The following is a 12,277-nucleotide window of genomic DNA, read 5'->3' as shown; positions in this document are numbered from 1 at the left end:
CTGTAAAAACACTATCCCCTTTTCTCAGTTCCTACATCTCCACTGTATCTGTTCCCAGGATGCAGATTTCTTTTCCAGGATGTCAGGGATGTCCTCCTCCAAAGAACAGGATTTCCCTTCCTCCACCATTGTTGTTGCCCTCACCCACATCTCCTTCTTTTCCCAAATTTCCACACCCTCACCTTCTTCCCACCACCTGAGCATGTGATGGAGTTCCTCTTGTCCTTACCAACCGCCCCATGAGCCTTCGCATCCAACACATCATCCTCTGTAACTTAAGCCATTTCCAAACGGTTCCTACCACTAAACATTGCATCCCTCCATCCCTCTCTCTGCTTTCTGCAGCCATTGGTCCCCGTGTCATTCCCTTGTCCATTTGTCCCTCCTCCTCTCCCTCCCAACACTTATCCCTGCAAGCAGCCTAAGTGCTACATCTGCCCATCCACCTCCTCCCTCACCTCCATTCAGTGCCCCCCCCCCCAAGCAGTACTTCCAGGTGAGGCAATACTTCACCTACAAACCAGCTGGGGTCATCTATTGTGTCCGGTGCTCCCGATGCACCCCTCCTCCTCATTGGTGAGACCCATCATAAATTGTGGGACCACTTTGTCAAGCACCTCCACTTCATCCACCAGACATTTTAATTCCAATTCCCTTTCCCATTCCGGTATGTTGGTCCATGGCATCCTCTTGTGCCCCCGAATGGAGACTAAACATCCACGTTACGCGGTTACGTGCACAATCAGTCATGATACAATAAAGTTAGACAAAAGGTACACTTTGGCACAACTTTTACAAGATATTGCCTGGTAGTTAAATAACAAGAAGACTGGCCTACTTGGCCAGTGAGGAACTTTGCAAGCCAAGCTATCCAGCGTCGAGTTCTTTACTCGTGAAAATCTAAAGCATCCACATGTAAAACATGTCAAATTACTGATATTCTCAAGTTGCTGACAAGCATAAATGAATTCACATGGATATTGTAAATTAATGCTCACCTTTCCTCACCAAGCCTAGCACCTCTGGGGGAACTTGATTCCAACACCCCAACAGCTCCTGCCGCAGAAAACAAAATGGTCTCCCCACTATCCCATGCATGCATAATGACGTCACCATCTCCACTTAAAGGCACAGACAACTATTCGAGCATTACCCAGATGAAAGCCTAAGTACACTTTTAACGATCCTGAATAAGATTCAGTGGTCACCCGGTTACACTCCTCTCCTATCAGACTCCTTCCTCTCCAGTCCTTTACCTTTCCTGCCCATTTGGCTTCATCTATCACTTTCTAACTATCCTCCTTCACCTTCCCCCACCATTTTGTTCTGGTATCTACCCCCTTTCTTTCCAGACTTGAAGAAGGGTCTCACCCCAAAACAACGATTGTTTATTCATTTCCATAGATGCTGCCTGACCTGCTGAACTCCCCCAGCATTTTGTGTGTGTAGCAAGGGATAGAGTTCACCTTGTCCTTACCTACCACCTATAGACCTCTGTATCCAACCATCATTCTCTGTAACTTCTGCCATCTCCAAAGGAATCATTCCATTAAACACATCTTTTCTTCCCTCCTGCTGCACTGTTTGCAGGGGTCACTCTCTACATGACTCCATCGTCCACTTATTTCTCCCTACTGACCCCCCCCCCCCCCCCCCGCTGGCACTATCTCTGCAAGCATGACAAGTGCTGCACCTCCTTCCTCACCATCATTCAGGGCCTCTCATAGTCTTTCCAGTGTGGCAACGCTTCTTCTGTGAGACTGTTGAGGATATCTTCTGTACTTTTAGCTCCCGCTGTGGCCTCCTCTACACCTGTAGATCAGGGGACTGCTTTGTCATCTTCTCTTGTTCACCGTAAAAGGTGGGATTTTCTGGTTGCCACCCATTTCATAAGATAGATAAGATAAGACCATAAGAGATAGGCACAGAAGTAGGCCGTTCAGTCCATCGAGTCTGCTCCACCATTCAGTCATGGGCTGATCCAATTCATCCAGTCATCCCCACTCCCCTGCCTTCACCCTATACCCTTTGATGCCCTGGCTAATCAAGAACCTATCTATCTCTACCTTAAATGCACCCAATGACTTGGCCTCCTCAGGTGTTCATGGCAACAAATTCCACAGATTTACCACCCTCTGACTAAAGTGATTTCTCTATATCTCTGTTCTAAGTGGATGTCCTTCAATCCTGAAGTCGTGCCCTCTTGTCCTAGACTCCCCTACCATGGGAAATAACTTTGCCATATCTAATCTGTTCAGACCTTTTAACATTCTGAATGTTTCTATGAGATTCCCCCCCCCCCCCCGCCCCCATTCTCCCGAACTCCAGGGAATACAGCCAAGAGCTGCCAGACATTCCTCATACGGTAACCCTTTCATTCCTGGAATCATTCTTCTCTGAACCCTCTCCAATGTCAGAATATCCTTCCTAAAATAAGGAGCCCAAAACTGCACTCAATGCTCCAAGTGTGCTCTTATGAGTGCCTTATAGAGCCACAACATCACATTCCTACACTTGTATTCTATACCTCTAGAAATGAATGCCAACATTGCAGTTGCCTTCTTCACCACTGACTCAACCTAGAGGTTAATCTTTAAGGTATCCTGCACAAGGATTCCCAAGTCCCTTTGCATCTCTGCATTTTGAATTCTCTCCCAATCTAAATAATAGTCTGCCCATTTATTTCTTCCACCAAAGTGCATGACCATACACTTTCCAACATTGTATTTCATTTGCTATTTCTTTGCCTATTCCCTTAAACTATCTAAGTCTCTCTGCAGGCTCTCTGTTTCCTCATCACTACCCACTCCTCCACCTATCTTTGTATCATCAGCAGATTTAGCCACAAATCCATTAATCCCATAGTCCAAATCACTGACATACATTGTAAAAATCAGCAGTCCCAACACCGACCCCTGTGGAAATCCACTGGTAACCGGCAGCCAGCCAGAATACGATCCCTTTATTCCCACTCTCTGTTTTCCACTGATCAGCTAATGCTCCAACTATGCTATTAAATCCCCTGTAATTCCATGGGCTCTTATCTTGCTAAGCAGCCTCATGTGCAGCACCTTGTCAAAGGCCCTTTGAAAATCCAAGTATACCACATCTACTACATCTCCTTTATCTGCCCTGCTTGTAATTCCCTCAAAAAATTGCAGTTGGTTAGTCAGGCAGGATTTCAATTCAGCTTCCTATTCAACATGTCATTCCATGGCCTCCTTTACTTTCACAATGAGGCTATTCACAGACTGGTGGAGTAAAACCTCATATTTTGCCTGCATAGTCTTCGAGCTAAAGGTATGAACTTCGATTTCTCTAACTTTCAGAACTTCTCTTTTCCTTCTCTCTTCTCCTCACCTGTCTCTCCTCTCTCCCTTCACTTTCTTCCATTGTGCACTCTCCACTCCATCAGATTACATCTTCAGCCCTTTACTTTGTTCACCCATCACCTCCCAGCTTCTCATTGAATCCCCCTCTTCCCTCTCACTCACCTTCCCCTTCACCTATCACCTGCCAGCTTGTACTCTTCCTCTCACCCTCCCCCCCCCCACATTCTTACTCTACTTTCTCCCTCATTCCTTTCCAAACCTGATTCCTCTCCATAGATTCTGCCTGTCCTGCTGAGTTCCTCCAACATTTTGAGTGTGTTGCTCTGGATTTCCACCATCTGCAGAATTTCTTGCCTTTATTACCCATCTTTAAAGACCCTCATCATCCAGGTCTTGGTTCTTCTCATTATGACCATGGGGGAGGAGGTTCATAAGCCTGAAGTCTTATACTCAATGCTTGGAACAGCTTTATGGGGAGCTTTTGATGGCTATGGGCCTGTACTCGCTGGAGTTTAGAAGAATGAGGGAGGGATCTCATTGAAACTTACTGAATGTTGAAAGTCCTAGAGAGAGTGGATGTGGATGTGGAGTGGATGTTTTCTAGAGTGGGTAAGTCAAGGACCAGAGGGCTCGGCCTCAGAATTGAAGGATGTCCCTCTACTCTGAGGATGTGCCCTCTGGTCCTTGACTCACTTGCTTTTCATAGAATTGTACATTTCTTAGAACTTTGGCTATTTGTTTTTTTATTCTGAGAAACATGCTGTAATCATATATTTCATTAAACAGAATCAGAGGTGTCAATGATTTTATCCTCTGTGAATAGTTAAAACACGAGTGCACAAACCTCAAAGTGAATCAAAATGAACGTATTCTTTCCTAATGCTGTGGTTCCCATGCAATGTCAAACTTGCCTTGCCTGCTCTTATTTTGACTACTTCTCTTGAGTCAAAACTATAAGCCAAAGATTTGCTGTTCTTCTGTTCACAAGGATAAAGAGGTAATCGTGAAAGTGGCAACTCAAGTGGTGGCGTGGCTAAGAAGGGACACAGCATGGATATGCTTATTGGTTGTGGTGTTGAATATAAATCCTAGGATGCCCAGTCATCGTGATCCTCCTTTCAGCCTCGCCAAAGGAAAGCTTATGAAGCAATATGTCTGGCACCAGCTTGGCTGCAGGAGCTGCTGGAAGGATGTTCAATAATGTCCAGCCACCTTAAGGGCTCCACTCTGGATTTGCTGGCTGTGTTCACTCGAGTAGCCTTGATCTCTCCCTAGGCTGCGCACAAGGCGGTGGGCTTTTTACTTGTAGTTGGGTATCTGGGTCACGAGCACCAGGGTGTGTCCAGCAAGAAGGCGCTACACGAGGCTTGATGTTGGAGAGGCTACGTACTGGCAGGGAGAGACTTACACATTCAGCTCTCCTTTTTGTGTGCACGTCTGGTTATTGTAGTACAAAAAGGACCTGGTGGCTTTGGAGGAGGGTGGGTAGGTAGAAAGTGGAGATTAGGATGGTAGTAAAAGAGTAGAAAATAATGCTTAGAAAGTGAGGTATAGAATACGGGGGGGGGCGGGGGGGTGGAAAGTAAGAGGTGGAACATGAGGTGCCGATCATGAGGGGTAGAGAAAGTGATGAGAAGTGGAGTGTATAAAGTGCAAGGAAGAAATTGAGAGGTAGAGAATGAAAGGCAAAATGTGAGGAGAGAAAATTAAGGCGAGAAGTTTAGGGGTAGAAAGTGAGGGGTGTAAAATGAGAAGTGAAAAAAAATGAGGGGTGGGAAGTAAGAGTTAGAATGTGAGGTGAAGCAGATGAGGATTTCAAAATGAGTGGTGGAAAGTGAGAATGGGAAAATGAGGGAAATCCTGAGGAAAACAGGAGGAATAGAAAGTAAGGTGTACAAAACTGATGTTTAGAATCTGAAAGATAAAAGAGTTTGAAATTGAAGAGTAGAATGGGGAGAAAGCAAGGAGAGAAAATGTCGAGTTAGGGGTACCAAATGAGGATAGAACGTGAGGTTTGGAAAGTGAGGTGCAGCATGTGAGGGATTGAATTTGAGTGTGGGAACTGAGAAGTGGAAAATGAGAGGTGGTAAGGGAAGAATGGGAAGTGATGAGCAGAAAGTATCGGTCAGAGAGTGGGAGGAGGGGTAGAAAGTGAAGGGCATCTTTACAGTAGGTTGTCAAATTCTTTTTCCTGGGGTAGAAATGCCAAATTCTAGACGGTATAGTTTTAAGATGTGAGGGGTGAAGTTTTTACACAGAGAGGAGGTAGCTGGAATGCACTGCTGGGAAGGTGGAGGAAGAAAACATCAAAGAGACATCCAGATAGGACCATGAAAGAAGTCAAGTCAAGTCAAGTCACTTTTTATTGTCATTTCGACCATAACTGCTGGTACACTATACAGTAAAAATGAGAAAACGTTTTTCAGGACAATGGTGCTACATGAAACAGTACCAAAACTACACTGAACTATGTAAAAACAACAGATAAAAAACTACACTAGACTACAGACCTACCCAAGACTGCATAAAGTGCAAAAAACAGTGCAGGAAATTGATGCACCATCAATAACTCTCGAAGACGTGAGGCAAGAGATAGGCTTTTATTAGCTGGAAGAAAGCACTGTCAGCAGCAAGAGACCATCACACAACATCCTGGAGACTGAGGGAGGAGCAGTGCCTCCAATTGCCTTTATACAGGGGTCTGTGGAAGGAGCCACAGGAGCAGTCGGCAGCGGGGCATGTCCAGACAGGTATATGTAGTTCACCACAGAAATAAATAAATAATAAACAAGACAATAGGCACAGTAGAGGGCAGGAAGTTGGTGTCAGTCCAGACTCTGGGTATTGAGGAGTCTGATGGTTTGGGGGAAGAAACTGTTACAATGTCTGATCATGACAGCCCAAATGCTTCAGTGCCTTTTCCTAGACGGCAGGAGGGAGAAGAGTTTGTATGAGGGGTGCATGGAGTCCTTCATAGTGCTGTTTGCTTTGTGGATGCAACATGTGGTGTATATGTCTGTAATGGCGGGAAGAGAGACCCCAATGATCTTCTCAGCTGACCTCACTATCTGCTGCAGGATCTTGCGATCCGAGAAGCAGGAAATGAAGGGATTAGAGAACATCTACAAGAAAGTGGGATGAGTTTAAATTGGCACCATGTCTGGCACTACTGTAGACAGTCCATTTTCCTGTTCTTTGTAAGATTGCAGTTATCAGAGGTCTATTCCAGGCATCAATACAACCAGTGATCAGCAGGCTGACTGTCTGAAGGCAGAACTCAGAGGGATCAAAACTCTTATTGCAGCTGACAAACTAGGGAGTTTTTGCAGTGACTCTTCTGTCCCATGTAAATGACAGTTAGTGGCTGCACAAGTTTGTAGCCTGACCTAAAACAAGTTCAGATCGTCAGGTCTAATGCTCAAGCATTTCTTCAGCAGAGCAGCTAAAATTGTAAAGATAAGTAAACAGGTAGTTACTTTTCAGTAGTGAATTTAAAGAGCAAACACGAGGAAATCTGCAGATGCTGGAAATCCAAACAACATACACAAAATGCTGGTAGAACACCACAGGCTAGGCAGCATCTATAGGGAGAAGCGCTGTCGACGTTTCGGGCCGAGACCCTTCGTCAGGACTAACCCTGACGAAGGGTCTCGGCCCGAAACATCGACAGCGCTTCTCCCTATAGATGCTGCCTAGCCTGCTGTGTTCTACCAGCATTTTGTGTGTGTAGGTAGTTACTTTTAATTAGTTTCTCTGAAGTTCTTACTAGTGTTTGGCATTTTGCTCTTATCAATGATCCACCACAAATCATTTTCCTTGCATCACTCCTCCCTTGTTCCTGCTCCATCCGAAGTACTGCTTAGTAGTCCCACCTCCCATACAAGCTGCCTTGTCCAGCTTTTCTAATACCGTTAGCATTCCAGGTTCTGTTTTAATTTCTCTGTATTTCCCTTTGTCCATTACCTTCAACGTACCCGTTTATTATATTTGTACCTTCTATTGGCACCTGTTTCCCTCTGATCATTGTGTATGTTCAAAGTTCTCTGCTTTTGTTTATTGTGAATTTTCTTTTCTATTATCATACATTTTCTCATTTTCTCTTTCATTATTTTTCTTCGCCTTTTCTCCTTTCATGAACACTGCTAGATTAACTTCTGTCATGAAGTATGGTGACACTCTACTAAGCCTTCTGTAGCACAGGCTGCCATTATTCATGAAAAACTAATCATTCATCTGACTGATAAGATTTGCTTTGTCAAAATAGATAAATGACCTGAGGAAGAAGGATCTATGCTTTGACAGATTGTGTATAGTCATGAAGGTTCTATAGATCATTCATGTTGCCTTGCTTTTAGTATTTTCACTGTCTCTGCCTATTGTGTTAGATAGTAGTTGGTAAACTTGCTGGAGACTTGTGAAGTACTAAACCATTGGAATGGTACAGAGTTCATGATGATTTTAAAGGCTATGCAAAAATCTGCAAAGCCAGGCCTAAATCAAATTGGTACTGTCAGCACAATTTAAGTACTGTCTGCATAAACTAAACTAAATGATGATTTCACAATTCAGACCAAAGGAAAACTGTGAGATCAGCTTCCAGCTGATCATGATATTATAATATGATATTCTTTCTGGCAACTCTGCAAATAAACTTGATCACTTAGCTGTTCTCCTAGCTGTATCCAGGCAGAGGCTAAAAAGCAAGGTTCCAGAGATAAGGGCAACAAAGAGGTCATCACAGGAAGGGCTATGGGATTGATTTGAGTCAGTGGACTGGACTGTGTTCTCATCAGAGAATCAGAGTTACCCCCTGCTTCAAGTAAGCTTCAATCATACCAGTGCCAAAGAACAATGTGGTCTCAGTGACTATCACCCAGTGGCAATTACAACCACTGTGGTAAGTGCTTTGAGGGGCTATCATCTCCTGCCTGAGAAGCAGCTAGCACCTGCTCCAATTCGCCTACCGGCACCAGAAATCCGCAACTGATGCCATTTCATTGGCTTTTCACTGAACCTTGGAGCATCTGGACAGCAAAGAGAATCAGGATGCTCTTTGTTGACTATAGATCAGCACTTCATCCCCTCAAAACCAATCAACAAGCTTCAAGACTTTGGCCTCAATGCCCTCTTGTGCAAATTGATCTGTGGTTTCCTCACTTGCAGACCCCAGTCAGTTCAGATTGACAGCCTCCGTGATCTCCATCAGCACAGGTGCCCCACAAGGCTGTGAGCTTAGCCCCCTGCTCTACTCGCTTTACTGCAGTCACAGTGACCAGGTGATAAGAGTCAGAGGCTAACGAATGAGTGGCGGGGTACTGGTCCGACAAAGCGCTTTGTCGAATGGTGATGAGCTTCGCAAGTGTCATTGTATACATCTATGAACTTAGGGAATATTTGCTTCATTTAGGACTTCTGAGTGGGTTCAAGAAATCACAAGATAAGTGACTCACCTCAGAACAACTTGGTTCTGCTTTGCTCTTGACATAATTGTGTTTGTGCTTTCAATTTCCAAATTACAGGTTTCCAATCTGTCAAATCTCTCGGAATGCTGAGGCACTCAGTTAAGGAGTTAAAGGTCAGAGTTTGACCCTGCAGAAACTATATTGGCTGATCATGAAATAGTCCGTAACGACTATGCTGTCTGCTTAAAACCATTGCCCAATTAGTCTTATTCCTCTTTTCTTCCCTTTTCCTGTAAAGAGAGGCAGATAAGATCATGAAGGACATATATAGAGTTTGTTGACACGAAGTGTGGGCCAATAAAAGGAATCAGTTGCCCGCAGAAAGATTGAGACAGTTAGATAGCTAGATAGATACCTTATTAATCCCAAAGGAAATTACAGGGTCACAGTAGCATTACAAGAGCGTAGATATACAAATATTAAAAGAGAAGTAAGACAGAATAAAAAATAAGATGTACAAGATTTACGAATCAAAGATTGCAAGATTTACAAGATTTCTAAGTTCTCACTGATAAGATGGTAGTGCAAGAATACAGTCACGAGTATACACTCACATCGACCAGATAAGAAGTGATGGTAGTATGGCACAGGGAGTCTGCGATAGAAGGGTGTGGTAAACAGAGCTAAACAGAACTTAAGCAGAGATTAATGACAGTCCAGCAGGAGGAGATCATCTCCTTGTCAAATGGTACAAGCTGAATCATCTGCAGCTCAACATCAGTAAGACAAAAGAGATGGTGATGGACTTTAGGAAGACCAAGCCTGCACTGCTCCCTGTTACTCTTGATGGTGAGGAAGTCATTCAAGACCTTTGGTCAGCCATTCTTGGATCCTGGGACCACGCATGATGTTTTCCACACAGTCGGGACCCTTTCCAGACTGAGACTCAGATTGAAAACGTGCTGGAGAACTCCACGCAGCTGCTGAGCACACTCCTTCAAGACCCTGGGCTTCACACCATCTGGTTCCAACGCTTTGCCGTGTCTGAGTTTCCCCAGAGCCCTTCTCACCTGCACAGTGGTAAAGGTGAGTCCATGATGACTGGGGAGATGGTGGAAAGTGGGTGCTGGGGTGTGGATTGAAGATCCAGACAATAGTGGTTGTTATGTGGAGGTGTGGTTAGTAGGTGCAGGAGAGGGAGGGGTGTAGACAGTGTTATCCTGTGTTGTTCATCCACATATTGAGGGAGGAGGAAAGACATTGGTGCTGAGGAAACATTGGGTGCCTCAGCGCCTGGACTAGTGTGCTGAGGTAGGGGGCTGTGAACAAGAGGGCAACTGTCAGACTTGTTGAAGAATTGGTTTAACTTATTTGCCCTTTACGGCAGCATTCCAAGGCTCAACAGCCAGGCTGATTGAAGGCAGTGAAGTCCTTCATGCCTCTCCAGACCTCGCGTGTGCTCCTCTGCCCAAACCTGTTCTCCAGCTCTCTCCTGGATTTCTCTTTGACCACCTTGATCTTCTCCATTAGCTCCCTTTGCGCATGCTTCAATTCCTCCCCGTCTCCTGATCTAAAGGCTCTATTTCTGTGGTTGAGAAGAGCCTTCGGATCATTGGTGACCCATGGTTTGTTGTTAGGGAAGCAGCGAACAGTCCTTGATGATATTTCGGTGTCTACACAGCAGATGAGGTAGCCAGTGATCCCTGTTAATGTCCTCCCCATATGGTTCACAGAGCACATTCCAGTCAGTAACCTCAAAGCAGATCTTCAGGGCCTCGATGGCCTCTGGAGACCATTTCCTCACTGCCTTGGTGGTAGCTAACTGTTGTTCCTCTTTAGGCTTGTACAAGGGCATGAGGTGAACCAGGCTGTGATCTGTGGAGCTGTGTGAATCTTTAACATTTGCATACAAGTGATGCGGGGTTTTATTTTCTCTTGCCTGACACTTGACAAACTGAAGGAGGGCAGGGTTGTTGAGAGAGAAACATGGTCGAGGTCTCCCGATACTAAAGTGAACGCACTGGGGAGTTGAGTCTGGAGTCTCGCAATGGTCGTGTATACGACATGACGCGCAGCATTGGGACCTCACCAGGAAGGCAGAGTGTAGACAATGAGCAACATGGTGTGGCTGAACTCATGCGGTAGATAATACGAACGCAAACTCACAGCAAGCAGTTCAATGTCTGGACTGCGGATTCATTCTTTCACAGAATGTGACCAGGATTACACTATCTGTTGTTCACAAGCACAGCAAACCCACTTCCCTTCCTCTTACCGTACTATAGATTAACTCTGCTTGTAGCATTAAAAACCCAGTCACAGTAGTGTTGGAATCCGGGATGTGCTTGCGTAGCCATGTCTCAGTGAAACACATAATACTGCATTCCCGATATTCATTCTGCGTCCTCACAATAGCTGCTAGTTCCTCCATTTTATTTGCCAGTGATTTTACGTGCCCCATAATGATAGATGGGAGATATGGTTTATATCTCCATCTCTTGTTGCACCATTTTTTACCCGATCTGCAGCCTCGGTATCTCCGTCTCAGCTCGTCCGGAATATCGAGCTTCTGGGCAAACAAAGGCTGCCTCCCAGATGCTAGTAGCTCGTATATACAATATTGCATCCACTACTGTAGTCAAAGCTCCCGATGGAATAGAGTATCCTGAGAGCCAGAAGGATGATGAAAATGTTCTTAAACAAATTAATGCCCATTGTTACTCGCAGTGTTGCTAGCCTGTACTAAACAAAAATGCAACAAATGCCTGAGAACTCACCTGGGCAATAAACAGGACTGGACTGAAAATACAGAGGCACTGTAAAGACGGGACAGAGCCGACTGTACTTCCTGAGGAGGCCCCAGTCGTTCAATGTCCGCAGTACCATGCTGCAGATGTTCTACGACTCAATGGTGGCCAGCATTCTGGGGCAGCAGGGTGAGAGCAGCAGATGCCCAGACCGATAAACTCGACAGGGAGGCTGGTTCTGTCCTGGGGATGGAGCTGGATTCCCTGGGGGTTGTCTCTGAGAGGAGGATGCTACAGAAGCTATGGAGCATTACGGACAATCCCGCTCACTCCCGCCATGACATACTGGGCAAGCAGAGGAGCACCTTTAGTAACAGACTGATTCCACTGAGGTGTACCACTGAAGGAATCTTTTCTCCCTGTGGCAATAAGACTCTACAACACCTCCTTAAGTATACAACATAACACATCTGTATTTTGCACTATGACTTTTTAATACACATTTTGTATTTTTCGTACCTCAATGCTTACATCTTGAATATTAAAGTATATATTTCTGACTGAGCAACCCTGCAACAATAATTTCCTTCAGGCCAAATAAAGTTTTATCTTATTTGGCCCCATGCATGTACATTCTGATTGTGCTGCCAGACATTGTTCTCCAGAACGTACCGATAATGACAATGCACACATCTGCCCTCTGGCTGAAGCCCTCTGAAAATTTGCCTTGATTTTTCTCCAGGAATACCCTTCAGAGATTAGTGAGCAAGTGTAAAATTCAGGCCATCCATCTTTT

General features: G+C 44.9%; 1 protein-coding gene across 1 annotated transcript in view; it reads left to right on the top strand.

Moving 5' to 3' along the window:
* The first annotated feature begins 9,081 nt into the window (after positions 1-9,081).
* Positions 9,082-12,277, top strand: part of LOC140713973 (C-C chemokine receptor type 4-like) — a 34,858-nt gene continuing 31,662 nt past the window's right edge. The window contains exon 1 of the mRNA XM_073024658.1: positions 9,082-9,820. The gene's annotated coding sequence lies outside the window, so the exon portion shown is untranslated. The remainder of the gene's footprint in view (positions 9,821-12,277) is intronic.

This window comes from Hemitrygon akajei, chromosome 20, assembly GCF_048418815.1.
Source record: "Hemitrygon akajei chromosome 20, sHemAka1.3, whole genome shotgun sequence".
Lineage (NCBI taxonomy): Eukaryota > Metazoa > Chordata > Chondrichthyes > Myliobatiformes > Dasyatidae > Hemitrygon > Hemitrygon akajei.
The sequence above is the reverse complement of the archived record's forward strand: the minus strand, read 5'-3'. Positions and strand labels throughout refer to the sequence as shown.